This window comes from Arvicola amphibius, chromosome 7 (assembly GCF_903992535.2).
Source record: "Arvicola amphibius chromosome 7, mArvAmp1.2, whole genome shotgun sequence".
Lineage (NCBI taxonomy): Eukaryota > Metazoa > Chordata > Mammalia > Rodentia > Cricetidae > Arvicola > Arvicola amphibius.
In genome coordinates, this window is record NC_052053.1 from 45356889 (window position 1) to 45364351 (window position 7463).

Sequence of the window (7463 nt, forward strand, 5' to 3'; positions counted from 1 at the left end):
AGGAAATGCCTGTGTGAAGGGCAGCCTGCGAAAGTGCTGTGGGAACAGTAGTAGGAGAATGACATCTGCCCCTGCCCCTGCCCCACCAGAGCTGGTGTGCTTCCAGAAGATATAGGAGGGCTAAGGAGGCAGGAAGAGCAGGGTCAGGCCCCAGGCTGTCATTCCTTGCCGTGACCATGTGCAAGTCACTGGGCTCTGGCTAAGCCCATTCTTATCATCTGTAGGCATCAGAAGGTTGACTGAGATTATTAGAGTTCTCCTATGGGTGAAAGGCACACAGCAGATGCTCAGAAGGGGCCACTGTGGACATATGGGCATATCTCGACATGATTGGCACAAAGGGTGAGCAGAGGCAAAACACTGGCTGCCAAATTAATATTTCACAAAAGAGGGCCCTGCCCGCTGAGGAGATGGCTCCGTGAGTAACCTTCTGTGCTGGCATGGGTTTGGATCCCCAGTGCCCTTATGAAAACAGGCATTATGACATGCATGTGCGATCCTGGCGCATGGTGGAGACAGGGATATTCCAGGAGCTGCCTGCTATCCAGCCTAACCAATTCTGAGAGCATGGGGATCAGCAAGAGATACCTGCCTCAAAGAATAAGGTGGAGGCAGGAGTGGGGATTTCTGCTAATTCCAGGCCAGCCTGGTCTATATAGTTCTAGGCTAGTCAGGGTTACATAGTGAGACCTTGTCTCAAACAAAACAAAACCCAGTAATAATAAAAATAATAACATTGATAGTAAAAATAGGACTGGAGAGATGGCTCAGAGGTTAAGAGCACACTGGCTGCTCTTCCAGAGGTCCTGAGTTCAATTCCCAGCAACTACATGGTGGCTCACAACCATCTGTAATGAGATCTGGTGCCCTCTTCTGGCCTGTAGGGACACATGCAGGGAGAACACTGAATACGGAATAAATAAATCTTAAAAAAAAAAAAATAGTAAAAATAGCCAGGTGGTGGTGGCTAGTTTTAATCCCAGCAGGCAAATCTCTGTGAATTTGAGGCCAGCCTGGTCTACAGAGAGGGTTCCAGGACAGCAAGGGCTACACAGAGAAACTCTGTCTCAAAAAATAAGCAAATATGGGCAGGAGAGATGGCTCAGCGGTTAAGAGCACTGCCTGCTCTTCCAAAGGTCCTGAGTTCAATCCCCAGCAACCACATGTTGCCTCACAACCATCTGTAATGAGGTCTGGTGCCCTCTTCTGGCCTGCAGGCATACACACATATACAGAATATTGTATACATAATAAATATTAAAAAAATAAGCAAATAAACAAAAATAAAACTAATAATAAAGTGGAGAACAATAGAGGAAAACATTCTCTGGCATACACACACAGACACTAGATCACTAGATAGATATCTATCTATGTATCTATCTATCTATAGATACATACATACATACATAGACAGACCGACCGACAGACAGACAGATGAAAAGTGCTCTGAGCTCTAGGTCGTGATCGGTCACAACAGTCTTTCTTTGTCAGGCCCTTTCTACTCTTGGGAGCTTAACCTGAACCAAGGTGGGAGGAGCTATCAAGACATAGCCAGGCGCAGCCTGACTTTAGTAGCAGGGCCACATTCCTGGGATTCCTGCTCCTGCTCCTCGACCAGCCCTGCCTGGGGTGGGGTCAGACTGTTTTGAGACCCACCCCGTGGAGTCGCTAAACTCCCAGCACCACCTGGAGGCAGACCAGGGCGCTATCCCAGGGACTTCAGCCTGCTGTACGCCAGTCTAAGGGGTTGAACCTGGCAGGCAGTGCAAGCCGATTTCCCAAGGTTGTTTGCTGACTACTACAGAGCAGGTACCTGGGTGGTGAAGGGTCCCTGCCAGGAGGCAGGCAAACAGATGGACCTTAGATACCTTAGGAATGGTGATGTCATGAGGACGACCAGTCCAAGAGACCAACTGTGTGTGTGCTAAGCAATTGTGCTGTATCTGCCTTAGTAAGGAGCCAACTAGAAGGATCATTTTAGAAGTATAGAGAAGCGCTGTAGGATGGTGGGTGCATGCCTTTAGTCTCAGTACTTGGAAGGCAGAGATCAGCCTGGTCTACATCAAGGCTCGTGGCTCGTGATACCCTGTCTTGTGAAAAACAGGCTGCACAGGGAAAAGCTGGGCTTCCAGGAGGAAGGAATCAGCATGCAGAAATCTGTGCATTCAACTCAGTTTCCTGTGCATTCAACTCAGTTTCCTGTGCCTGGGGACCAGGCTGAGGAAGAAGGATAGAAAGACTGGAAATAACGGAAAGTAGGGAGAGAGGCAGCCCAACACCTGGGGCTCCAGTTGAAGCTTGTGGCCAGCAGGGAACCAAGAATCAAAGGGGAAATCAACAACATCCACAAACAGCAACAACATGCCTTTGGATAGGACCTACACCCCCCCACCCCCCCCCACCCCCGTCCACCCCGGAATCTCAAGCACCACTGTTGACTTGGTTACAGTGGAAATACCCTCCCCTGCAGTCCTGTAACCTAACAGTGCGTGTGTGTATGTGTGTGTGTATGTATTGCTGTTTTGGTTTTTTGAAACAGGGTTTCTCTGTGTAGCTCTGGCTATTCTGCCTCCCAAGTATTGGGAATAAAGGAGAGAGGGCTACCATGCCTGGCCACTGTTGTTTTTTTGTTTGTTTGTTTGTTTGTTTTGTTTTGTTTTAAAAGACACCGTCTTGCTATATAGCTTTGAGTGACTTCAAACTCACATATGTATACGTCCATTTTCTTTTGACTCCAGATTTCTGGGACTAGAGGTGTGTACTGCCACACCTGTCTAAAGATATAGTTTTATTATTTTAATCGTGTGCGTGTGTGTGCTCGTGTGCGCATGTGTATGCACTTGAGTGCAGGTGCCTGCCCAGGGCTGAGGCCAGAAGCACTGGATCCCCTGAAGATGGAGTTACATACAGTTATGAGCCTACTAACAGGGATGGACATGGGTCCTCTGCAAAAGCGGTGTATGCTCTTAACCTCTAAGCTATTTCTTGGCTCCTGAACTGGAGCTTTGGAGCTTTTTGCATGTTTTTGTTTGTTTTAAACTTTATCAACCGTAATCCTGTTAGGTTCCCTCCAGGAACCACTCTAAAGTTTCATTTAGTTTTCTGAGCCACTCTTGGAAAAGAATCTCCTAGACCCTCACCAAAATACTGTATATAAGCATTGCAAAGGCAAAAAAAAAAAAAAAAAAAAAAGACTTTTGTTTTATTCTCTTTTTTAAGACAGGGCTCTCTGTCCTGGAACTAGCTCTTTTTGTTTGTTTTTCGAGACAGGGTTTCTCTGTGGGCTTTGGAGCCTGTCCTGGAACTTGCTCTTGTAGACCAGGCTGGCCTCGAACTCACAGAGATCTGCCTGCCTCTGCCTCCCAAGTGCTGGGATTAAAAGTGTGTGCCACCACCGCCTTGCAATAAAATCTGACTTTAGTGGAAGTCCATGCAGGCTCTTGGGTATTGTTGTTCTTTCTGAGAGCCTTTCTCTTAACTCTTCTGCTGAAATATTTTAAAATATTTTCAATAAACCCTCACTCTTCATCATATTGACTAATTCAAAAATTATTTTTCACATTGAAGCCAAGGATCTAGTTTTACTTAAGCAGAGTCCCCTAAAATATTAAGGGTGTAGTACCCAGCCATGACACACTCAATACAGGTCCCAGTCTCAGTAGTTTACCCTAAGGCAATACCTGGTTCCAAGAAAGACCACAAACTAAGACCACCCAGACGCCACTAGGGAACAGACCATCCAAAGGAAATTCCTAACATTCCAACCATTGTGGATATGCCAGCACACACCCATTGCTTTTCACCAGGACACCCCTAGATAAATGTTAGCCAATCGGGTGTTCTAAATCTTAGAAATCCCTCACCACAACCTTTGCTATTATAAAAACTAACCCCAACTGAGCTTGGGGCTCTCCAATCACGCCAATGCATTAAACACATGGCAAGCCCGAGTTCATGAACTTGTGTAAGAATAAAGGCTCTTTGCTTTTACATACAGGACTCGGTCTCCTAGTTGGTTTTACGGGGACTCCATGATATGAGCATAGCAAAGGGAAACTCCTCACGCAACTAGAAGTGACAGCATGGAGCTGTGTCTTTTGTCTGTCATTGCTGTTATGGGGACACAGGAGCTGTCAACCAACCTGAGGTAGGGCAGAACTGCTGGCTTTTGGGCACACAGTACTCAGGGAACAACAAGGCATTTGGGAGGGAGGTGCTAAGGACAGGAGAAGTATCCAAGATGGTATTACAAGGGCCCCAAACCTGCCAGCTGCCAGGGAAAAGTATTCACACACACACATCAAGACAGCCCACTCTTTGCCTACCTGGACATCAGGTTCTTTTGACAAGGACTGTACCTCCTGGAATGAGTAGAGCCTGCTGTCCAGTTAGGGAATCTGGGGTTGGGGGCAGCTCCTAGAACCCCTGGGACCTAGGGTCCCTTGGTTTCCAGACCCGCCCTCTTCAACTGCCATCCATCGGAATCTACCCTGCCCCAAAGCTCTAGGCTCCGTTAAAGGGCCAGAGGTTCCTCTGCCCCTGTTGCAGGGCACAGGATTCCCACCGCTGGGCTGCTCCTCAGCCCCTGCAAAGCACATCCTCTCTGAGTTTGAGTGGTCCATGGTTCCTAAGGAAAGAGTCTTCACTTGGCAACCAAATGAGGTTTCCTAAAAATTTCAATCCTGTAGCAGGGGATGGTTTTAATCTCAGCTCTGCCACAATTAGACTCCCAGCTCTGTAACTGTTCGCTTGGGATGCTCTCTTCCAGTTTCTTATCACTATCTATCCAGACACCCACTGACTTCTTCCCCATTCAACTGCAGGGGTTCAAGTGTCATGGCAGGCAGGGAAATGGACCGCAAAGAGGTAAGAATAAAACTTGGTTCAGCCTGACTTTGTCAGTCTGAATCAAACTTCAGGAGTCTGATGCCAGGCAGTTTATGGCAAACATGTTTAAACTCAGCCCAATTTGGAAAAAAAAAGTTTCCAGGCAACAATCACTCCAATTCCAAATGCACAGTAAAGCTTAAGGCTTGACTACATAGAAATTCCTTTGCGTAGTAAATGTGATCTTGAATGTAGGGTTTTTAGCTTAAAGGCCTAGGGCTTGAGATAGCATAAGAGGTCAGGACATTTCCCCTAAGGATGGCTCCACTACCTAAGAGCTACAGATAAAGGTTTAGGAAGGAAGATTCTGTGATAAACATTCTGTGGATTTGGGTCTGGCAGGGTAGCAAAAGCCACCAGGTCTCTGGGCGGTGGTGGTGCAAGCCTTTAATCCCAGCCTCCGGGAGACAGAGGCAGGTAGATCTCTGTAAATTCTAGGCCAGTGCGTTTCCGGACAGCCAGAACTGTTTTGCAAAGAAACCATGTCTAGAAAAACAAAATAAACAAGTCACCAGGTCATTAAGAACATCCATGTCCAGCTTTCTGGGTAGAAAGCAGGTATTCAGTTTCTTCCATTGTGGAGCCATCCCAACAGTCCTGGTTTCCCTAGTGCTTATCTGTGACTTGGATCTGCCTGCCTCTGTCCGAGTGCTGGAATTAAAGGCCCGCGCCACCACCCGGCTCTAAATAAATAGATCTTAAAAAAAAAAAAAAAAGCCAGGCGGTTGTGGCGCACACCTTTAATCCCAGCACTTGGGAGGCCGAGGCAGGCGGATCTTTAAGAGTTTGTGGCCAGCCTGGTCTACAAGAGCTAGTTCCAGGACAGGCACCAAAACTACAGAGAAACCCTGTATCGAAGGAAAATACAAAACAAAACAAAACAAAAAGAATTGTTCCCTGAAGCAGTTTACCAATTTACCCCTGGTCAAAGTCTGGTTATTACGAATCAATATTGTCCCTCTTCTGTGGTCCTCATTCTCACTCAGCAAAGCAGAGAGGATGATGATGATGGAGACGGTATTTCACGTAGCCCAGACAGGTCCTAAACTTTCCTTATAGTCAAGGATGACCTTGAATTTATCGGCTTGTCTCTGCCTTCCTGAGTGCTGGGAGATAGGTATGTGGCATTACACCCACTTTAGGTGGTGCTGGGGATTGAACACAGGCAAGCACTCTACCAGCTGGGTTATTTCTCCAGCCTTAGCTTAGAGCACACACACACACACACACACACACCACACCATGTTTTAGGTTTTTGAGATAGGTTCTCTCTATGTAGCACTGACTGTCCTGGAACTCACCATGTCGACCAGGTCAACCTTGAATTTGCTTAGTTCTGCCTGCTTCTGGTTCCCTGGTGATGGGGATTAAAGGCTCATGCACCATGCCTACCTAGCTAGAGTACTTATTTTGTTGATGGCTCTGTCCTCCTGTATTACATGGATTCAGGGTTTGTGCTATGACAACAGTTTATTTTCCCACTTATACCAGAAGGCTGCTTCCTTTGGGAAGACATTCAGATGCACTATAAGTGAAAGTTGGGAATCTGAGGGTTCTGGGTAAGGACTCCTTTGGGCCTCCTAGGTTGGTTCTGAATTCAGTATGAAGCTGAGGATGATCTTTAAAGTTCCGATCCTCCTGCCTCTAGCTCCCTAGCGTTGTGCATGCATGCACACTTGGTTTATGAGTGTTGGGGATTGAAGCCAGGACTTCTAGGCTCTGTATGCACTCTACCAACTGAGCTATGTCCCCAGACCTGCATTCTTAGCAGTTCCCCTGGCTGGAATCTGGAAAAGGCTATATCTTAGGCATTGCAGGATGAGGATGAAAGTGGGTGCGCTTGGATGTTATCTGAGGCAGAGGGAAGCTCAGAATTAGGTTTGGTTTCCAGTCCAGACAGCTAGGTAGATATGGAGATGCTGTTCTTACCACCTCACCCTCTGCTCCATCCAGGGCTTCTAGGGATCAGACCTGTTAGGCACACAGCTCCATGTGAGCTGTTTCTGTGCCCTCTTCGGAAGGGGATTCTAGGCCAATTGCCAGTCTTGTCACTCCTATAACTATGGCAACCACACACATTCTGAGCTTCAAAGGCTCTCAGCCCCCTCTGCACAGATTATGTTATATTTGATATTCCCACAATGGACGATAAGAGACTGTACAGGGGGGCTGGAGAGATGGCTCAGAGGTTAAGAGCACTGCCTGCTCTTCCAAAGGTCCTGAGTTCAATTCCCAGCAACCATATGGTGGCTCACAACCATCTGTAATGGGGTCTGGTGCCCTCTTCTGGCCTGCAGGCATACACACAGACAGAATAGTGTATACATAATAAATAAACAAATAAATATTAAAAAAAGACTGCACAGGCCATGGCCACCTACAAGATTCTAAGACCGTGTGTTAGACAGTGAAGTGAGAGGGTGGAGCCTGGCTCCTGGTTCTCCTTGTGTCCCTGTGTCCTCTCTGGGCCTTTCCTCCATTAGTGACAAAAGTAGAGGTGGCCCACAGGAGAGAGGGCTGGGAATAGTTTGTTTACTTCGGAGCAGCCTGCCTGCCAGGAGCTGTCTTGTGAA